A 15,949-nucleotide genomic window follows, 5' to 3' on the forward strand; every position below is an offset into this window, starting at 1 on the left:
CTCTCTCTCTCTCTCTCTCTCTCTCTCTCTCTCTGCATGAGTAACGATACAAGTGTGAGCAAAATGGATTATAATATTCATAAAGATTATTTCTGTGTAAGTATGAACATTAAAATTCATCCGATTAAAAGTTTATGGGAGGCATGTAATGGATACTTTGTAATTATGCTCTCTTATTGAAGACTGAAAACTGACACAATAATCAAATAAGCGCCAACCAGGGTTGTTATTGTGAAGAGATCAGTACGTATTAAGTTTTTCTGATGTGAAAATTCCGCCTCACAATATAACAAGGCCCTTTAACAAAAAAGCAGATCTCGGACGTCTGTGTTGAACTGGTTTTACGTTTAGATGTTGATTACAAGCCCATCGCGCTTTGAAAATTATTTGATGGAGTATCTCTATCTGTCAACTTGGATACTATATCTCACAAATTCCAGTTTGGCCCTGGAACAGCCCACCCCTTAAATAATCAACTTTGTCGGCGGACACTCAATTAGTAAATAATCAATCAAAAGGGAAGAAACAGATCCCTTACCAGAACTGAGGGCTGAGCGAGTCATTGAAAACAGTCAAAAGCGTTTGTAAATGTTCCCTGATATCATTATTTTACAACGTATCTTCAACATAATGTCTATGTTTATGTATTTGGTGGTATCACTGTCTGCCCTATTGTCTTCGGTTGTGTCATGGATAAGCTGTCTGCAGCAGACAGAAGACCTGATCAGGATTCCTGCATGTGAAAGTTAGTTTGTCCTTCAAGTATTTCTGTGTCGCTTCTGAGGTCTTATAACTCTTTCAATACTTCATTGCTTTCAACACGTTAAGCTCCTGAAAACCACAACCGAGGAATCGAAGCAGGGTCACTTTCACTGTGGTCCTAAAAAAAAAAAAACCGCTGCCCATTCGTGCATCGAAATTTATTATACATTTGTAACGTATTTCTTTAATCCCGAAACTGATTCACGTAACAATCAAATCCGAAAACCCCCCCAGAGGAATAGGCGATTTTAATAAAATGTTGAATTATACCTTTACTGGTATTTGTGTTCACAAAAGTGTGCAAAAAACCTCATGGTTGACCAGTTATTTACATTAACAGGAAATTTGCAAGGGTGTTTTTGTTCTTTCTATTTATTTATTTAATATTTATTTCTAAAATTTTATTCTATTTTTTTGTCGGGGAACGAGGGGGATTTTTGAATTCCAAATACTTGGCCATTCGAATATTCGAGTGATAAGATCGATTGCCTTCTACATGAAATTATTATCCCCATCAGATGGTATAGTTTGATGCAGATCTGAGTCAGAAAAGTTGTGTCCCTATTATCCAAGCCACGCTGATACAGTTACACAATATCAGTATGCAGACACTGCTTCCATGATGGCTCGGGTCAGTTTTCTCGACATCAGTTCTGTGTTTTCAGCTTGCTCGGTTTTCCTAATTCCTATTAAAGTTTATTCACTTTCGTCTGACCACGGTGAAAACAACGTTAAGTGAAATCACTCTGGTTTGTTTTTTTCCCAATTTCTTTTGTAAGTGTTTTACGGCGCTCGCAACGACATAAATAAGGTCATATGAGCGCACGGGACACACCGAACATTTTCAGTTGATACGAAATTTTGAATTTTGCACGAGAGGCGGCTGAAGCTTACTCTTATCGATTTTTGACTACTAAGGGATCTTTAACGTGCGCAACTTGCACATAGGACCTCCGAGATTTTTCGCCTCTGTCTGAGAAGGCAAGGTGTAGATCTTACCTACCAGGGTTGTGGCTGACAGACAACAGTAATAAGGAGCAAAGGAGAAGCATTAGAAAGTCTGCAGAAAGAGTCAGGAGCTCATAAGTGGGGGCAAAGGAGGTGAGGGGGTTGGGGCAGAAAATGGCGCAGCCGAAAATGGGGACGAAAGCAGACGACAGAACATTGTTAGAGAGCAGGAAAGGATGTGAAAGGAGAAAGAATGAGAGGCGATCACCATAACCTTTAGGCCATGAGAGCCCCCTTTGCTCGGTTGGTTCTTCTGCTCAGGTGTTTGCATACGGGTATATAAAGGTGGATGACCAACAGAATCTAAAACCCATTCACTCCAAACTAAGGTTCCTACACGTTTTTTTATGAAAGACTAAAGTAGATCAACAAATGATAGGGAATTTACAGCATATTATACCATTGTGTGTGTGTGTGTGTGTGTGTGTGTGTGTGTGTGTGTGTGTGTGTGTGTTATAATATATTATCATTAACACCACACTTCAACGCACGCCTAAGAAACACGGTCCAACAGACGGGGTGAGTACTTTTCAAGACTCAGGTTTTGACAGTCGTGAGATGAAATCTACAAGCTTACACTGAAATGTGGGGGCAGGGTGGTGTCTCAAAATGAGCAATTTGTAGTCTTGTTTATTGAAAATGACGTATTTTACTGACCTTCTGTAAACGCCTGAAGGGCAATTTTTAATACAGCGCCCAAATAGAAAAACTTTGTTAGATCTATTATATTACTTGGTAGAGACTTTTTTTATTGCTTGGTCGCTGGCCTGCAGAAGAGCCATGCATCGTTTCGTGGGCACAGGTACATAATAATATTGAGCTAGAATTTTTTTAACACGGGCAGACAAAAGTGAACAAGTTAAAATGTCATTGTCGTTGTTGTGTTTGTATAACTGCTTCTGCTGATGCTGCTGCTGTCGATGCGTTATCGATTGCTGCTAACATTTCCTCATTAAGACAAAGCTAACCGTTTCCAATGTGATGAGATAAGGAAATTGGGAAGGAGAAGGTGGCCGGGTCAAAGCAAGAGGAGTTAATTATACCTGCAAGGAAGTTTAAGTTGATTCCATCACACTGCCTTTCACGTGTCCTGATTATCTGATCCAATCTGATTGTACAAACACAACCAGATGGACTTAATGTATTCTCCGCTTACATATTATGATTCTGTAAAGTGCCTCGTGATAAATACGCTGTTTCTATTGGCGTGGCTATAAAGCGTTTACTGGACAATGACAGTGTGGTTTTCTTGAGCACTCAGTTAACTTGAACGTGAGTTATTTTGGGAAGTTTTCAACGCCCTCCTCCAGTGTGGCTCAGTTTTATGGGAGACAGACATCAGGTTCTGACGTCACATCTCATAAATAATTTGAAAGTGTTGAAAAGAGCGAAAACATATAGAACCTTACTGACTATCTTAATGTTTACTGTCACAGAAGTGCATTCTTCACTGAAGACATGTTTTATTTGATAACTTTCTGAACGAAAGTAAACGTCTTTAGTTTACCAATAGGCCTTTCTTTAAACAACCTGCTGGCAAACTGAATCAAACGCACGAGGGGCTCTCGTGGCCTAGAGGTTAAGGTGTTGGCCTCTCATTCAAAGGTCCCGGGTTCGAATCCGGGTAGTGACCGAAAAATTTTCTTCTCTAAATTTGTCTCCTTTCACCTCATTTCTTGCTCTCTAGCAATGTTCTGTCGTGTGCTTTCATCTCCTCTTTCTGCCCCCACCCCCTCACCTCCTTTGCCCCTTCCTCTGGGCTCCTGATTCTTTCTGCAGCCTTTCTACTGCTACTCCTTCGCTTCTTCTTACTGCTGTCTGTCAGCCACACCCCTGATTTTCTGGTAGAAAAGATCTACACCTAGCCTTCTCGGACAAGGGCGAAAAATCTCGGGGGGCCCGTGTGTAAGTTGCGCACGTTAAAGATCCCTTGGTGGTCTAAAATCGATAAGAGTAGGCTTCGGCCGCTACCCGGGCAAAATTCAAAATTTCCTACCAACTGAAAATATTAGTTGTGTCCCGAGCGCTCATATGACCGTATGCAGTTGCGAGCGCCGTAAAACACTTTACAAAAACAAAACAAACAAACGCCCGACTTGATTGAAATACAAATTTATGACAAATTCAATGATACAGCCGATGCTTTTAGAAAATGTAAGCTTATTTTTATACAATGTATTTATTAAGCTAGATCTATCTGTATTCGAAGTTCTTTTCTTTAACAAGTCACGAAGTCACTTAAATTTAAACCATTGTGTATCCCCGGGGTTGTATTCTTCACATTTTAAAATACTTCTAGTACGAAGATCTCTTTGAAATTGTCAATACATGTATTTCTCTAAATTAAACACTTTGACAGACTGCTATGCAAAGCGTACAGATCGGATTAACAAGCAAATTTCCTCTTTGGAACGTGGTGGATACGGTAGTAAAACACGACGTACGGATAGTGTTAAAAGCGCAGAACATGTAAAACAGATTGTCTTTGAGTTCTATTTCAGAGAAGGCTGGCTTCTTCATCCAACATTTTGCTGAGATCATGAAGGTAAAAAGCCGAAGTAAAGGAAGAAATTCATTTTCAATACAATCCAATACAAACCTGGCACACACGCCTTCCACTTCCCAAAACCCCATGCGGGTAACGCTGAAAAATGTTTCCCTTTGCTATGCAACGTTAAAAGTCATTGTACCTCACGATACCTTTTCTTAAAGAGCGGTGCACTATGTTTCACATACCAGTTTTTGTTGGTATTTCCTCAATGTCTTGCATAGTCTTTTTTAAAACAGACTACTTTATTCAATCATTTTAAAAGCCACTCTCCAGTGGGACCTTTTTAACTTTTGAAATAACAAGGTCACATTTTTGGTCTGTTACATTCTATCAGGAGTACCCAATTTTTAATCGTCTAGATTCCTGATGACTGGAAAGCAATTTATAAACCGATGTAATATAGTAATGTGACGTTAAAATTGATTTGAATGAGGCTAGACTAGAACGTTTTGAAAGTGGCACATGACTGTCGCGGACACAGTCAGCAAGCTAATAAAGTAAGCATACGCAGAACACACACACACACACACATACACACACACACACACACACGCACGCACGCACGCACGCACGCAAACGTGAACACAGGAAAAGAGAGAGAGGGGGAGAGAGAGTTTTAGAGAGAGAGAGAGAGAGAGAGAGAGAGAGAGAGAGAGAGAGAGAGGGAGGGAGAGAGAGAGAGAGAGAGAAAGAGAGAGAGAAAATAGATAAACAGATAGATAGATAGATAGATAGATATATAGATAGATAGATAGATAGATAGATAGATAGATAGATAGATAGATAGATAGATAAAATGATGACTAGCAGGAGATTTATGACGAGCCACATGAACGTTGATGACACTACAAGAAATTATGAACGAGTGCTAATATCGTCACCTCAACAATCATTTCAATGTGCTCTGGGACGGAATCATCCTATTATTGCTCTGGCATCTCCCTCGCCCACAAAAGCATTCTGTCTGCTGACACTATCGTCCATGCGGAAGAGGCTTCATTTTTGGCGCTTTGACGAATGTCGTGCTTTATCGGGGGCTCCCTCTCGCCAGTCCAAAATAAATCACAAATGGCGTCCGTTTCTGCCAAGTGTCCGAATGTGGCCCTGTTCAATAAACAAAGAGCGATTTACGCCCTTAGCTCCGAGCCCCGCCAACATTTCTCGCCTCCATGGCTAGCTCACACCTTAGGCGGCTTCCAGAACTGAGGATTTTCTGTTATTTCCCTCTAAACCTCAAGCCTGTACACGAGAGATGTGAGCTATCCACCCTCCGAGCTAGCAGCGACGAAGAGACAACAAGATGGCGAGAGAGTGTGTGGTAAGCGAAACAGGAACATCTGAATAGCGTCCTGCTTGTTCTGATGTACCGGATTTGACGCTCGCCTGCGCTCTTCCATTTATTCCCGCGGTTTTGAATTGAGTGGAATGAACCCCAGGGACAGTACGTGGTCATTGTGTTGATGCATAATTTGGGAGACATCCCCCGCGTGCACGCGGACTTTCAGAGTGTCTACTGGGTTTCGAAAGACGCAAGTGGTGAAGATAGCAACTAGCCACTGAATCATTCTTTGCCTCACTCTCCCTTCTCGTCACTCCCCAATGTGGAGTGGCTCTGTATAACCCGATTACCGGATCCCAGGAGGATACCCAGGAAAATTGATTCCTACGACGATTTGAAATGCTTTCTGCTTTTATCTAAGGGGCCTGACGCTATTTAAGAAATTAATGTTTCATGAGGTGCCAGCAGAGAATTTTCTGGAATTGTCGAGAGTGTCTGAGAGCTTAATGCGCATGGGAGGCCTGACTGCTCTGTTAGTCGGAAATTTCAAACATCCTGCCCTGTGCTGCTGCTTAGTGTTGACAAAATACTGCTCACTTAGATGTGTTGGTATAGATCTAAAAAGCTAAAATGCCATTATTATTTTTTTGGCTCAGCTATTAATGTTTTGTGATGGCATTATGTTGAACTAAGTGCCCCAATGTAAGATAACAAAGAGTAAACACACACACACACACACACACACACACACACACACACACACACACACACACCTACACAAACACACAATCACACACACACATACACACATAAACACACACATTAAGATTTGTTATACCGATTTTATTCGGTTCATTGTCCAGACTATGCACTACGAAAAGATGTGGTAAAATGAAGTAGCACATTGTTCACTGTAAAAGAACAACTCCACACCGATTCATTGCTTCTTTACAATTATTTTACAGTAAGCTAAAACACATTTTATGTGTCATCTTTCTTTCTCCTCACTGTTTTTTTCTTTGTCTCGCTTTCCCAGGCTCTAAATTTACTGTTGTTGTGTCCATGTAGTTCTCTTTACAAAAAAAGAACTTCAGTGGAATCCCCTTAAATTGAAATCTGCAGGACTCGCAGGATTTTTTTTCGCTTTAGCCAGGTTTTTCGGTCTAGAGAAGTATTTTCTTTCGGTTTACAGCTGATTTCAGACTAGTCGTGTGCAGTTTAAGCCACTCCACAGTTGTAGAAATAAAAAGCTCTTAGCTACCGAAATTAAAAGATAAACATAAGGCGTTGAAGTGTTTTTGGTTGGGTTTTTTTTTTTTTTTTTTTTTTTTTGGTCTCTTTTTGAGGAAAAGGTGAATTCACATAAGTGGAACTGAAACGAAAAGCTTTAGGTGAAACAATCATCTCCGCTTTCGCTTGGAAAGTATTCTGAACCCAAATATCCAGCTGTGATTAAATTCATTTAAGGATTTTGGAGGTTATTAAATTCATATCAGCACAGCTCTCTTTTCTCTTCTCTTTTTCATCCTCTGTTGCCGTTAAGCTTCGAGGGGAGATACATTTTTCTATGATAGGCCAGCTCCGAAGCTCTTTCAGTTGTATTGTTATGTTTTCTTAGGGTTTCCTTGACACCCTCGATCCACCTTTTGCGTGGCCTTCCTCTTCCTTTACAGCCTGAGTGCTTGGAGTTGTAGGCTTTCAAGGCTGGCTGGTCAGGTGACAGCATGTCTTGTAATGTGTGACTATCTTGATTTAATTTACATAATATTGGGCTATTAGAGTGTATGTGGACATTATCCTGATTCATCGGTTTCTTAAGGGCGTACGTGATACAGAAATACCTTATCCTACCCTTTAAATGCTTTCTGGTACATTAGTGGCAGGTGTGCTTTTGATCTAAACTAACCTTTTAATCATTCACAGTTGTAACGTAATATTGTACTGTCGACAATTAACCTCTAACTGCAAATAGCACTGTCTTCAATTGTCCTGTTACCATAAAATGTATTGTCGACAACTTTTCATTACCTTAAACCAGTATTGTCGACAATGCTCGAATATTTTAAAGATGTGTAGAAATCTATTGACTAAATTCTATCCCCACAGCTAGCTCCAACATTGGCTGTGAAGGAGACAACAATGTGTTCTTACGACAAAAGTGCTAGCGTGCCAAAACGTTAAAGATGCTGTGTCGCCGAGCTGGTCTCCTGTCCCCTTTGCAATTACGTTCCATTCAACGTCAATCAGGCTCTCTGCCAGAGCTGCACGGGCCATTGAAACGTGAGGACAAGTTCTGATGTGGGCAAATATCCGGGAGAAAATAGAATATTCTCCTGTCTGTCTTTTCTCGTGTGGCTTCTCTCCTCCATGTTGGTCACGTGTCTTCGCTGTTTTGGGACTGTTCTCTAACAGACCGACGAGTGCTTGCACACACAATTACATTACATAATATTTTCAGTCAGGGACACAAGTAATCATACACACCTACGTACACACACACACACAAATACACACGCTTACTCTCATAAGTAAACTCAAATTTCTTCTAGCTCACACATACACACAAACAAAAACCTAGACACAAACATACACATACACTCACACATACACACACACGCACGCACACATACACACACACACACACACACACACACACACACACACATACACACACATATATATATATATTTTAAAATCAGCATTTTTCTAGCATTGGGCAAATTCTTTTTCGAATTCTCTTTTTTGGCTCAACACCTTTTATGGCCACATTTTTGTGTAAATTGTTCTTGGAAAATTTAGATTAAAAGCACCAAAAAAATGTAAATTTACAGTTTTAAACTACTCTCGAGCTTTGTAAGTTGCCAAACTTTGGCGGCCATTTTCATTCATAATTAATGTTACTTCTAAAACCAAGCGATCCAAAATATCTACACTTTTATTGAATATAGACGGATACTTTTTTCATCGAAAGTAAGACAAATCAACAAGCTTTAAGATGACATCAGTAACTCCATATGCTCAAAAATTGACAAGCGCCTGATTTCACCCCGTCGTGATACATATTATCAATTCGTCCTATAAGAAAAGATGATGAGTTTTAAAATCGAAGGATGAATCGTAGTTGGGTAGATGGTATGGTAAAGAGAGAAAAGTCAGGAAAATAATATCAAGCAGCTTGTAATGATTTCAAAAGCCACAACTTGCGTAGAAATCAGTGCTTTTCCCTTTCCTAAAGTGATGTGCTTGAAAACATTATGGCTAGTCGGTTAAATAGTTTTATGACTTGGTATCTGACTTTCAAACTCTATTCTTTGTTAGGTGATTTTTTTTCACAAACAAAGCCGGCTGGTCTTCTGGGCCATAATGAGTATCAAAATTTAACTATCTTGATCTTTTAGTCTCTCTGCCTGCCTCTGCATTACAAGACAAAAAAGCAGCATGTCACAACTTAACTCCACTATGATCAGTCAAGACAGAAGATATTCAATTATCCACACTAATGGAGCAATCTTTCACAGAAGTGTTTATAGTGTTATTTAATATGGTAATGTCTCTTTTTAAAATGACTTTTGGGGTGGGGATGGGGTGGGGTGGGAGACCAATGTTTAGCGTTTCTCATATCAATTCTGAGACTATAGCTTTAGGCAGCCGAGTGGTTGGCATTCGGACCCAGTGTCCCTCCTATTTCACCTAGATTTTCTTCAGGTAGCAGACACTACGGACTTTCGCCCTTTCAGGGACTTCAGTGTCTGGGATTGCATTCCTCCTGTGAATCCCCAGTATTCTTTTAAGAGAGGAAAGATACATTTTGTTGATCCAGTTGATATGTGTGTAGTACACAGTCCAGGTTTATAATACAACAGCGCAAATCACACTGAGTTTAGACTCTACTCGGTGTATGATGTATAGGTTGACGCTATTAAGTTGTTTAAGAGGCGGGTCCTCCGAACTTAATGTCCATCTCTGTTTAGTTTTAGTAGAGGTCTTACGGCGCTCGCAACTGCATACGGTCATATGAGCGCCAGAAGACTAGAGGTATTACAAGAGAGTAACAAACATTAAAAAGAAGAAGGGGAGATAAGGATGATAGATGTTCGATAGGAAAGAATGAGCAAACCACACCAGAGCACCCGCCAACCACCCACTTGTCCATCTCTGATAGAGCCGAACCAAATGGTGTGAGAGCCGTTAAAACTCTACAAAAACGACCTAAGTTCAAAAACGCCTATTGGGCTATTTGAACTCATTCAATATGAATAAAGTAAGTTGCATTAGTACAAAATACTCCTTGTCTGATTTTTTTCTGGCAAATTTACCTGCGTGTTGGCCTCCTTTCTTGAACAGAACGCTAGTCAATTTTCCATAAATTGTTCCGAAGCGTCCTAAGCCTCCTCTTCACGATCCTAGTCACGCCAAGGAATAAGAATCCAATCTGAAGTGAATCCTGAAGGGACCATGTTCATGTTGCTTTGCAATTATACCTCATGCGGAAGAAAGTGTTTTTTGATACCCGATATCCTTGTTATCTTAAACACCACCTCTGAATACTGGTCATCAAATGTGAGGCAGCGCGGTGGAATCAGGCTCTCGTCAATTTTTGTGCATATTATTGAGTTACTGGTATCCTCTTAAAGCTTGTTCATTTGTCTTGCTTTCAATGAAAGAATTACCCATCCATCTTCAATAGAAGTGGAGATATTTTGGATTGAAGCAGGGGGGCTCACCTGATTTAAGACGTAAAATTAGCGAGAAAATGGCCGCCAAAGCTTGGTAAATTTCAAAGCTGGAGAGTCCATGGAAACTGTAATTCTTTTTGTGTGTGTGTCTTTAATCAACGATTTCGGTGAAATCCTCAAAGGAATGTGTTTGTGAATGGACATAAAAGGTGTTCAGTCAAAAAACAAAAATTTGATAAAAAGTGCTAAACAGGGAGAAAACTGCTGTTTTCTTCGATTTCATTATTTTGAGGAGAGCCTGATTCCCCCCCCCCCCCCCCCCCGGCTGCCTCACAAATAGTTTGCCAATATTGCGTGAACTGGGTTCTGAAGGCTTGAAGAATTGAATGAATTATAAGACAGAAAATGGGCGAGGGATGAGAATGGGGGCAGGTGCGATGAGGTATTTTGAAAAGGAAAGGGGGGAAATGCATCAATTCATAGAGTATCTGTCTGGGTACAGATGCAACGAACGTTTAATTAACTGGAACTTGAACTTGGAATATGAAGGGGGGGGGGGGGGTCCTCTTTTTGGAAAAATACAGAACTTTAAGAATAAACAATGATTCAAATAACCAAAACTATCAATGATTTCACTGGAGGCTCATGAATTCAAACCCAAGCTATACCCCAACCCTTTTCTCTACAGCCCATTTCTACCCCGCCCCATTCACACACACACACACACACACACACACACACACACACACACACACACACACAAACACACACACACAAACACACACACTGACACACACACACACACACGCACACACACACACGCACGCACACACACACACACACACACACACACACACGCACACACACTGTACACATCAACGTTCACGGTCACATCGACCTGGCGTTTAGTGTAAGGTTACTCAAAAAGTGAATCCATTTATGTGCATTCAGCAATGGAGAACGTCATGGGTTTTTGTTTTAGCAACCGAGCATAAGGAATTAGACGTAACATTAGCGTAGGCTTAGTCCAATGGTTTCGATCTGAACTGTAGTTTGGATGAATCCGGCTCGAATTTCCAAATGGCAATTTCTGAAGTCGGAATTGAGAAAACCCTCAGGACTCTCCAACTCATTTGACTTTGTTCTACCAGAGACTACATCAATTTCGGAAGTTATGTCTGCCATCACACTTACAGTCATCACACTCTTACAAATAGGAAAACACATGGATAGAATAACTGCTGCTCTCTCACAATGATCTCAAACGTTCTCTCTCGCCAAGCCAAACAGTCATGCAGACCATCGTCAATCTAGTTCGTTTCTTTATTACGAGTGAATAATACGCATGGCCTATACAAAGGAACGAGTCTGGAAACGTAAAGTGAAAACGAAAGGGGAGGGTGTAATTATTATTTCTTCTTCCGTGACGGACGTCTGTCTAGACTATTTGCTTTCTTATTCTTGTTCCTTTTTCACAGCTCTGTTAAATGAAATTTTCCGTACAGAAGTGGAAAGTTGATAGGAAGCTCAATGGTGTGAAAATATAACTGCTATTATTAATAATATGTATTTATAAACGCGATAGACATAAAATCTTCCATAATTAAATATTGCACTGTTACGTTTCGGTTGTTCTGAAAAATGAGTACGGTTTAAGTCGCTGTTTCTGTAACTTCTTTTTTGAGTAGAGCATCACAGGATCACTGTGGCTATTCAATCAAGCTAGCTGTAAAATCTGGGTGTTTTTGTTGTTTGTTTGTTCTTTGTTGTTTTGTGGGGGTTTTTTTGTTTGTTTGTTGTTGGGTTTTTTTTTGGGGGGGGGGTTTGGGGGGTAGCTTTTTTGTGGTTATTTGTTTGTCCTTAAGGGCAGGGCACAACCCCTCACTCCCAATCGCTCGCATCAAGGGACTAGCATTTGGAAAAAGGTTGCTATAAATATCCCTAACATTTGACGAAAAGTTATCTTTACAACGTATTATCATAATTTTTGTGGTTTAAAAAAAAAACCTTGCCTCTAGGTAGTATTATCTAAACACCTTTCAGTTGGAGTCTCTATCTTTAAGTATAACTACTCTTTTGTTCTATGATCCATTTGAAAGTGGTGGAATATAGCCCTATAATCTGACCCATTAACAAAAGAGACGAAGACAAACAAACAAAAACATTATGAAAACAAGGCATTTTGCTTCCCACTTCAGGAGTCTTCTGGGGACATTTGTTTTGTTTCCTCTAACGCAAAACTATAAAGATACATGTCTGTCAAAATATATTTTTCATGTAATTAAAACCAACATGATGTAGTATAATATACGACATCATGTTGGTTTTAATTACATGAAAAACACATGAAAAGTTATATAATTATATAATTATATACATATATATAATATATATTATTATATATTATATATCTATACTATATATAATATATATATAATACATATAAAAAAGAGAGAGATGAAATACATAATATGTGACTGATATAATAATTATGAAACAGTATCAATTGAGTAAATGGGTTCCACTGGCGGGTGGGGTACCAATAAAATACTTTGATAAATCTCTCTTACTCCCCCCTCCACTCTCTCTCTCTCTTTCTCTCTCTCTCTCTCTCTCTCTCTCTCTCTCTCTCTCTCTCTCTCTCTCGCTTTCTCTCTCTCTTTCACTCTCTCTCTCTCTCACTCTATCTCTCTCTCTATCTCATTCTCTCGTATTCTCTCTCACAGTCATCTGCGTCCGCACACCCACACTGCGTCCGCCCTCGACCCTCTTTAACTTCCATCCCAACTTCGAAAGGGAAAATATGTATAAACCAAAATAAACAAACCACCTGCCAGGCCCGTGGCATGCAATCATATCTTGTTCAAACTAGAATGCATGTGGGACCGCTGGTTTGAACTGTCTGACCCAGCCTCGACACGGTACGGCCAAATTGAAAGTATTGCCAAAAGTGTAATAGCTTTTATTATTAAAAGCGACGGTCATTCTTCTGCCTTTAGGCCAGTTTCATTCGTAGATAGTCAGTGAATGTTTTGATCGATATTATTGTATGGTTGTCTTCTGATTCAAAATGAAAAACTGAGCAGAGAAAAGTAGATCAGAAATACAATGAAAACGGACACTTCTTTATTTTAAGAAAATTGATTTGTTGTACAATCAAACATACGCAATACTTAACCACTTCTGCAGCAAATCAACTTTAAGAGGTTAATTTACATAACAGAAGGAGGAGGTTGTATTCAGGAAACTGTTGTAAACATGTGTGCCATCTTCCTGGAAATCTTCTCCTAACCCAGTGTTCAGTGCAATGTCTATGAAACAACTCGCAATGTGTTCACCCACAGAAGAACAGTATGCCGAAGATAGGTTCACATTGGACCGATGGGTTTTTAAAAAGTTATTCTCTACTTTTTTGTTTAGTTATCCATACGTATTAAATTTAGTGGGTTAGAGAGGAGGGGTATAGGTGATGAAAAATGAATTCACCGTTTGTATGAAGATTGGATGTCTGTACTTGGTTCTATAATAAGTCGTTAGCCACGACAGCTGTGGTGAGATTTTTGTTTAATGTTCGATGACGACAAAGACTTCAATGAATAGGATTTTTGTTCCACCATTTGGTTGGAAAATGAAGACAAAAACAGATTGAGTGAATAAGAGATATCAAACAGCAGCATGCTATGCTTCAACAATACAAATTTCATCTCTGTAGGCCAGGATCGGACAATTTATTACCCCTTCACTCGATTTCTTACGGCAGTTGAGGGGGGGGAAAAGTCAAATAATGATGCTATTGAACACAAAAGATAATGATGACGCCAACATTGATGATGGTGATGGAGCGGTGACAAAATAATGGGCCTCTTGAAAAATACGCGAAATAATTGCGATCCATGAGAGAGAAGGGAGACGTGGAACCGCCAGTGGCGATGAATGTTTGCCAAGGCCGAGGTCGTGGAGAACCAAAGGGATATAATTTGCCAAAGCCCTAGCTCGGAATAACCGAAACAGAAAGTTTGGCAAATCCAAGCCAAAGAACAGCTAGTGGCGTTTATTTGCCAAAAAACCTAGTGAAATCGAAGCCAGAGCGTCAGGGCACCAGAGTTTTTTGAGTGATAAAAAAGCGAATTTAAATGAGACCGAGACCAAAGAGGGAAAAAAAGTTCAGTGACCCATGGGAAACTCTTCAATTTAAGTGTCCAAACAGAGGGTGACTGATGGCGTGAGGAAACTCAGGCCCCCAGGCACAGCGCCCTCTGGTGAGCGCTGCTGCAGCCGATGAGACCAAGTCGGAAAAGTTAGGAGACGTGGGAGTAAGAGGTTTTAGAATACCACCGAATAAGGAAAGAGACAGATCGAGCACCGACCGTCGAGCGCTGTTTATATCATGTCAATGACGGTTAATGTTGCTTTTCTTGTGTTTTATGTATTTAAGAAGGCTACACCAAAGGTGCTTCAAACACTAAGATGTAACTACAAAGAAGCAACAAAAACATACTAAAATGCCAAGAGTTTCTGTTATAAAAAAACCGAGTCCAGAACCTTCGGATGTGTTGTTGCGACTAGCATAACTGATTCACCACTGAAGCAATCGAGGCAAGTATATATTTTCGGAGCTTTATCTTGGACACATATTTTGTTTTGTATCGGTAGTACTCTTGATTTTAGAAGCATAAAGCTTTCATTTTAAAAAGAATATTATCTATTTTCGGTTGTCGGGCACGTTCTCTTTTACACTGCCTATCGCCCTTACGCCTAAACAATTAACCGTTTAGTGAAATCCTTTAAATGTTTCGCATATCGAATTATTCTTAACACTTGATTCTCTATGTAGCTGAAGAGGCTTGATTGGTGTCTTGATCCAAGGAAGGCTATATAGACAGATCCGAGCAGAAAATGCAGAATGACCGTTCAGACAGTGGGTAACAACATAGTATTCCAATAAGCCGCTAGCAAGGATTATACCCCTTCATCGTGTGAGGATTTGAGGGAGGGGAAGGGGTAATTTATTTTCCTTATAGAGGAGAGGAGTCTCTTGTCTACTCCCATAACACGCTAGAGGATAAAGCTACCGGTCCCTATCAGTTTGCTTCCACTAGTTCGAGTTGTTTCCCGTTGTATTTATGAAGATATTCAGGGGGGCCTTTGAACCACTTGGGAAAAGGGTCTGTTGATAAAGATTTCCGTAGAGTAATATCTTAGGCTTTCCGTGATCTGGATTGGGAACTGAATGTCATGCCCAAGAGAGTTGGGGCTGCTTTAAAATGTCGAGAATGATGGGCAAAACCTGCTTTGGGTGAAATCAATAGTTCCTGGTACCATTCTCTGCCGTTTCAACTTATCATGGAGCCTTGAAGTATTCAGGCGAGGGAGAATCAAGGCTCAGCTGTTGGTTCAGTTGAGATTATACTGAACTTTAGTATGCAGATGAGTTACTGTCATCTCACTACGCCTTCTCAGTACAAAACACCCGTACCACCTGGTTATAAACTATTTCAAAGGGGCGGCAAACATGTATTGCAACCATACAATTTGATACTGTTTACCATCGACTGTAAAGAAGAAGGTTAGCACTTTTACGAGCATAAGGCATTGGTATGATGTCTACACTGTACAGACATGTCCTCAGGCACGCACACTAAACGCTCTCACTCTCTCTCTCTCTCTCTCTCT

The sequence above is a fragment of the Aplysia californica genome, unplaced genomic scaffold, assembly GCF_000002075.1.
Source record: "Aplysia californica isolate F4 #8 unplaced genomic scaffold, AplCal3.0 scaffold00069, whole genome shotgun sequence".
Classification (NCBI taxonomy): Eukaryota; Metazoa; Mollusca; class Gastropoda; order Aplysiida; family Aplysiidae; genus Aplysia; species Aplysia californica.